This window comes from Battus philenor, unplaced genomic scaffold, assembly GCF_028537555.1.
Source record: "Battus philenor isolate CCGP_79_NKW_IND1 unplaced genomic scaffold, ilBatPhil1.0.hap1 SCAF_11, whole genome shotgun sequence".
In the NCBI taxonomy this organism is placed as follows: domain Eukaryota; kingdom Metazoa; phylum Arthropoda; class Insecta; order Lepidoptera; family Papilionidae; genus Battus; species Battus philenor.
This window is the reverse complement of record NW_027181673.1, coordinates 6,570,759-6,577,822: the sequence shown is the minus strand read 5'-3', so window position 1 is coordinate 6,577,822 and position 7,064 is coordinate 6,570,759.

Genomic DNA, 7,064 nt, shown 5'->3' with positions numbered 1-7,064 from the left:
TTACTAAACTAGTTACACTTAACTGCAGCAGCGATTACTACATTGGATTTTTAATCAGTAGGATATTTATTTCAACACGTATTTATTTAGTTGGATATCTACTTAAACGGATATTTATGTCATAGTAAACATATTTAAATGTTATTTATTTCATAACATTAGAAGGCCGCTGAACTCTTAGATTGTGGTACATCAACTTGGACATCATTCGAGACGCGTTTAACAAAACGTATCGAGGTGAACTGAGAAGGATCAAGCCTGGCGCGACTAGTGGTGATTATAAGATAAGCGTACTGTAGTTGTAGTGTTGTGCTTATTATGCAAACAGTAACTAATATAAGAGATTTAATTCTTGGCAGCTATACCATATAACTGCGACAATGTAGTAATTATGAATAAATAATACGAGTATTTTGCGGTTTAACTATTATTAATAATAAAGTATCACTCGATGCTAATTACATTGTTCATTTGATAATTAAAAAGGATTTACTTTTATGAAATGGTACCTCTCATTGGTTTTGTAGATTAACTGGCTACGGCACTCCCAAATCTGTAATAATTAATGTGTTCAACGGTCACTGGATAAGCCAAATTAAGGACATTTCTAGTTTTCGCGAAAGTGACAGAATATATAACTTGCATATTTCACCAGATTGATAGGTGACAAAGCTTTTAGGTCCCTTGAGTGAATGCACTAAGATTTTGACCATGAGAGAGGACTACCGTTTGAGCCGACAGATACTCCCGCGAGTGTTCAGTGACAGCTCTGCACAGAGGAGGGGAAATCCCACAGAGAAAGTATAGTTGTTATTACAATTTACCTCACCCTATTCTCCTCGACAAAGCAAGGACACACCGCAGATACGGTTGTGACGGAGACGCAGCAAAATGATGGGGAGGGAATATACATGTGACTGTACGTGTAGTCACACGCTCTCTTGGTTCCCTTTACCACTGGTTGATGATGAGGTAGAGAGTCGTTGCCATTTTAGGTTAGGCACACCTTTTCTTAAGAGAAAAATACGAGCTTTTTCTACCCCGAGACTGATGCTGCTAGCATTGCTATGTATGTGTGAAAACATCCAACATAAGCGTTCTTGTACCCAAAACTTTAATATTTTGATTGGCACCAGTTATAAGCACCTAAAAAGTACCGACCTTAACGGCCGATTAACAAGAAGAACTTGATACATTGTATACAAGCCCATGGAGCACTAAATATATTTTAAATGATGATATACTGATCTTTAAGCTTTAAACTCCCTTTATATTAGATATCGCTTTGCCGAATCGAATAATGGACGTACACGATCATTTATTTGAGTAAAACAAAAAATATAGGAACGTAAACGGATGAGAGCTTAACTACGCTTCTGGCCAATAAATCACTTTTTTTATTCCTTCGGCCCGGAGCAGTTAATTAAGTATTAGGCTTCTTTATAAGAAATAGATGTCGAACCCTAACTTTAACAGTGACTTATTTTACGTAATTTTCTGTTCCTAAATATTTGACGTGCATTCATATGTTTGCATATCATAAGAATTAAACATTCTTCATCTCTTTTTCCAGATTTATTTAAGAAGTCTTTTCAAGAAAAGACAGTTTAATTTTATACCTATTTAACAGCTGTGATCGCTGATCCGTTAAAATTTCTTAACAACAGGTAACAATTAAACTTGAAATTATTTAAATAAATTTTCGCAATCTTTCTCAAACCATAATTATAGTGTAGACATAATTTCTACCAAAGTTGCACTATCATGGGGTTCTATCATGATTTCTGGTTTCGAAGTAAGCTCTCGGTTAAAACATAGCTAATTAATGTTAACTTATTTAATATCAACTTGACATGATGATAATGTAACTAATGAATGGATTTTCACATTATTTTCACCGGTAGCAAACTCCGATCAGCTTGGCTGGACTGACTTACCAAGACTTATCAAGGGACTAAGACGCAAGAAATTTCAATAAAAGATTCAAAAACTTTGCGAAAGTTAAAAGCTAAAATTTCTAACTACCTTAAGGTTTTTTTTTTAAAAGCAGTGAAGTAGAAAGCAAAGCTATTAAAAATCTTAAAAAATGAATTTTATGATAAAAAGGTTGCAAGCACTTTTAGTTTTATTTCCCATTATTTTTGTCGACTTACACGCTTTTCCATTATAAAAATAAAGACCCCCCATCCCTTGGTTATCGGTTATAACGGTTATTTAACTATGCGATGGATTTCGTTATCGTGTCGAGTCATCAAGGAAAGCGACGATAAATCTTGTCCCCGATTGAAACTATTTATCTTACGAACAACAATTTACCAGAGCTGATTTCCCTTTTGTGTTCGATTGATGGATAAATGACCGGTTCATTATTTAGGAAATGTTAACAAAATTATTTTTTGTCTTATACTATAAAACAAAAGCAAGATTTAAAATTAATTAATTTAATCAATATATGTAATATCAATACAATATTACCAACAAAACCACCGTGTGTATATACAAAAGTTACCTGAAAATTATATAATTGGTTCCTTAAATAATTTGTCTTTAAAAAGCTTTTAAGCTTTTACATCCATTTTCAATCAACCTGTATAAAGTCACTCTGAAACTCTAAACTACATGTAATATAAAAACTTCTGGGAGATAGATTGTAAATAATAATTAATTTTCATATATAGTAATCAGAATTTTGTTAATGTTTTTCACACTATATTATCATTACATCATTACTATTATATTATTTATTACTTGTTAAACCATTTTTTTTATGAAGAATGACATACAATACTTTACAGCAAATAAGCTATACATTCACCTCTTTAAAGCTTTTACTTCTATAACCAATCACCCTGTATATTCTTTATTAAGATGATAAATCGATGTTTTTTGCTGAGATTTATGTAACAAAATAAATTTACCTTTGAAGATTATTTTTCTTTTACAAAGAAAACGGCTTTGTTTGGTTAATCTCATTGTGTTGGAAAATCATAAAGAAAGAATCAACGTTTGTTTTACGGTTTGTAGATTACCTTGCTTGTTATGTTCCTTCAGTTAAAGAAGAAAAAAATTAAGACGACAATTTCTATTAGGCTTATTTCGACATAATAATTTAACTGTTTCGTTACATATTTCGCCGCAGATTTTCTGTTCATTTTTGTAATTTTGTAAATGTACAAAGTGCGATTGATTTCTGTGGACACATGGAGTAATATATTGGGGTGAAAGGTTTCAGTGGCAAGATCACAGTCACTCAACGGGACAAGGGATATTTCTACGAGATCATATCAGAAATGACAAGATCCGTAGATAAACGAAAGTAACCAGAGTAATTGAGGATTGGCAAGTAGAAGTACCAGGTCACATAGCACGCAAAACAAATGACTCTTGGAGTTTTAAGGCTCTAAAGTGGAGAGCACGCACCTGCAAGCGCAACATAGAACATCCAACCACAAGATGGACATACTAACTTATTCAGTTCGCCGGAAGACGTTTTATGCAAGCCGCTTCCAGCCCGTAGTATTGAAACTATGTGGGCGAAGTCCATGACCCGCAGTGTGTCCTTACACTAATAATGTACATAAATAAATTTCTTTTTGCATTTAAATTAAAGGCTACCTATTTAAAAACATTATAAACGAACAAAGAAGCAAAAGACTTTTCTCGTTCTATATGAACAGCAATACGCTTTCACATATTAAAAAGCAATTTTATCATTAACACTGTTTTCTCTAACAAATACCGAGAAACAGGAAAATTAATAAAAAACGCTTTATTTATTATTTAAACTTTTTCGTTTTTTGGTTTTTTCATTCACGCAATATAATAACGAAGTCAACAGTTATTGCATTCAGAAAGTCATCATTTTTTAGTTTTTTAATGATATATATTTTGAACAACCATAATACATAAATGTAAGTTACTAAAACCTTGTGCTTGAAATGTTTAATAATTATTCATCATTCTACAGTCCGCAGTGAACACGCGAATTTGAAATTGTATTCAACAATGCTTAAACCACGTTTCCCAATTAGGCATTTGTAATTCGTTAGACATTGGCAAATAGCCCGAAACCATTTCCTTCGATGTGAAATAAATATCGTTTGATTTGCATTGTTAATTGAAGCGAAAATAACATTTTATAGAACACGAGGCATTTTATATTTATCGTAATTAATAAACGCGATTTTAATAAAAAAAATTGTCGTGTAAAACAATGGCGTTCTTAAATGTAAATGTTTTTAGGATTTCGTGATTAGTAATGGATGGCTTCTGACTCGTGTAAAGATGATGAGAGTATGTATTTTGTACAATACTCCTTACAACATCATACTGTTTTGGGATGTATCTATTTTATGTAAGTAATGGATATTAATTGTAGGCTTTGCTTAAAATTTATATAGATAAAGGTAACAACAATGGGAACTCTTACTTAGCCTATGTATCGCAGTCCAGCATTTTTGGTAACGGATAATATCTGGGATACGACATTTAATGCAGCTTGACTGTTAACATTTTATCAGCATCTTTGGTAAAATGCTTATAGAGAAATAAAAGAACAGAAATTGCAAGAAAATAATTAAAATTACAATTAGAGTATCACGTAAAAATCATTGATCAAATTATAAATCACTTAACACTAACCGTCAAATATTTGATGACATTAAAAAAAAAAAAAACTTTATTGTGAAAAAGAAAATGAATAATATTATAAACCATAAACCATTACAATGAAAATATATACATTATAAAATTGAAGTTTTACAGTGTACGAATAAGAAAATATTATTGTAAGTAGTTTTTATTTGTTATTAACATGTTGAACCAATAAATAAAAGGATCTTTTTAAAATACATTTACGTTTTGTACCGTATTGCGACAGGGCAGAAATTTTTAACAATACAGAGTATGCCGTGGCAAATAATAAGGTATAGTACTTATAAAAATAATAACATGTACTAACTCACACAATTCCAGACGTAAACAGCAAAAATTTTCATTTTTGTACATTTTAACATTTTCCTTTTATAAATTTTGTTGTAACTCAACAAAAAGTAAAAACGAAAGAGGACGCATCTTTTCATTTGCTTGTCCTTTGAGTAATATCTCTTTAGCGTTTGAGGCATTCGTTAAACTTCAAAGAATCCAGACCGTCTAATACTTAGACCATGTAATTGTACGCTGAGAGCTTTTTCATTTTAAAATAGTAATTTTTTTATACTCCGCAAGCACATATATATGTACAATTTTAAAATCGAGGAAGTACATCATCAGTTTGCATGTGGTATATATTGATTGTTATTAATTGTCAGAATTAAAATGGTTTGCTATACAAAACAATAATTACATAAATTTGGTCAATACTTAGTGTTAAACATATTCCCTGGGACTTACCACAATGATCCTACAATAAAAATAACGTTCTTGGTTTGCACTGAATAAGCAAACGTTACCGGGAATATTTAAGACACCTTGAATAACTATATTTAATGGATATTTAGTGTTGACGAAAAAGAAGGTTATGATCTGGAAACTATACAGTACGTTAAAATGGTGTAATTATGATGTGATTAACTTAATCAAAACTAGATTTTCTTCCATCTGCCTGCGCTGGGTTTTGAAGATTTTTAATCACATAGCCAAGAAAGTCGTACATATCATCGAACAACTTGCAGATCTACTAGAGGTCGGATACTAACTATAAACTTCATGCTACGCTCCACGATACCAAATTTATCAACAAGTGGCGTAGTATAATGAAACCAAATTGAAAAGTTCACCTCAGTCGGGGATGAATAAAACTAAGAATTTGTTTTCTATGTTCATGTAAATTAACATGTTTAATCTCTACTAATTAGAACATTTTTAAATAATATAGTCTACATGAATTAAATAACAATTATATCCTTTAAAAATGTGGAATGTTCAGTAAAAAAATTAATCTAGTTATATAAGTTATATCGTTAAATCTATATAAGTTAAATCGAGTTCCCCGTGCAACAAAAACAAAATAAGAGGTGCTATACAAAAGCCCATTGTCCCACACTAACTGACATAATAAAGTTTTCATTAAGGACAAAATGTAATTAACTTTAAAAGGTTTTTTTTATACTTATAAGCATGTTCCTCTAATACAACGAAAATTAATAACAATATATAGCAGAGAGTACACCGCATCTTAAGCATTATCTTTCCATCTCTGCGTTAACAGCCTCGAAATCTATCAGCTCGTCTCGAAAGTAGATTCGATGAGTCCACGGGAGGGACCGTCTTTGACTTAACAACCCTTTTGCCCAAAACACAGTCATCGTTTACCTTTCGAACTAAATTCTTAATTTCTATGCGTTTTTCATTTTGTTTTGGTTTCACGAGAGTAATATTCTGAATGTTCAAGATATCCAGCGTCACTTGTCACAATCATTCTTCATTATTTTGCATAGCCCGTTTGTGGATATGCCTTGTTCAAGCTACACCTGACACCAACGTGGTGCTATCACAATAATTCGAAACAGGGTCAAGTGAGCCTAAAAACTCGGACACCTGCGACTTCTAAAGCCTCCTATCTAAGAGGAATACCATTCTCAACAGGGCCACTAACATCCTCGTCTCTGGGCGGGATTTGTTTTTTGACAATCCCGTGGCTGCCTCCTTATAGACAATGACGGTATCATAGAACGAGACAACGGCCCTCCTTACCGATGACCGATACAGTAAAGCTATCGGCGGCCTCTATTCTTAATTCAATGGACCAAAACCCTCTACAAGTCCAGTTTACTGGTTTTGAGTTTACAGTTTTTTAAAACATTGTAATAATAATAGTAATACATTTACTATATACATTTATATATGTATACATTTATTGCACACAATAATTACAGTAATTTAACTTATAAAAATAGACATACCAAAAATATCCTACACAAATAATAAATAAACACAGATAAACATTCCTTGGTTATTCCGAATGGAATGGTGTCTGTGTGGGTATGTGTATTTTTTGGTGTTTTATACATACGCGCAAGTGGACCTATTCAGCTGACGAGCCCCGACGCACTAATTTTCCATAG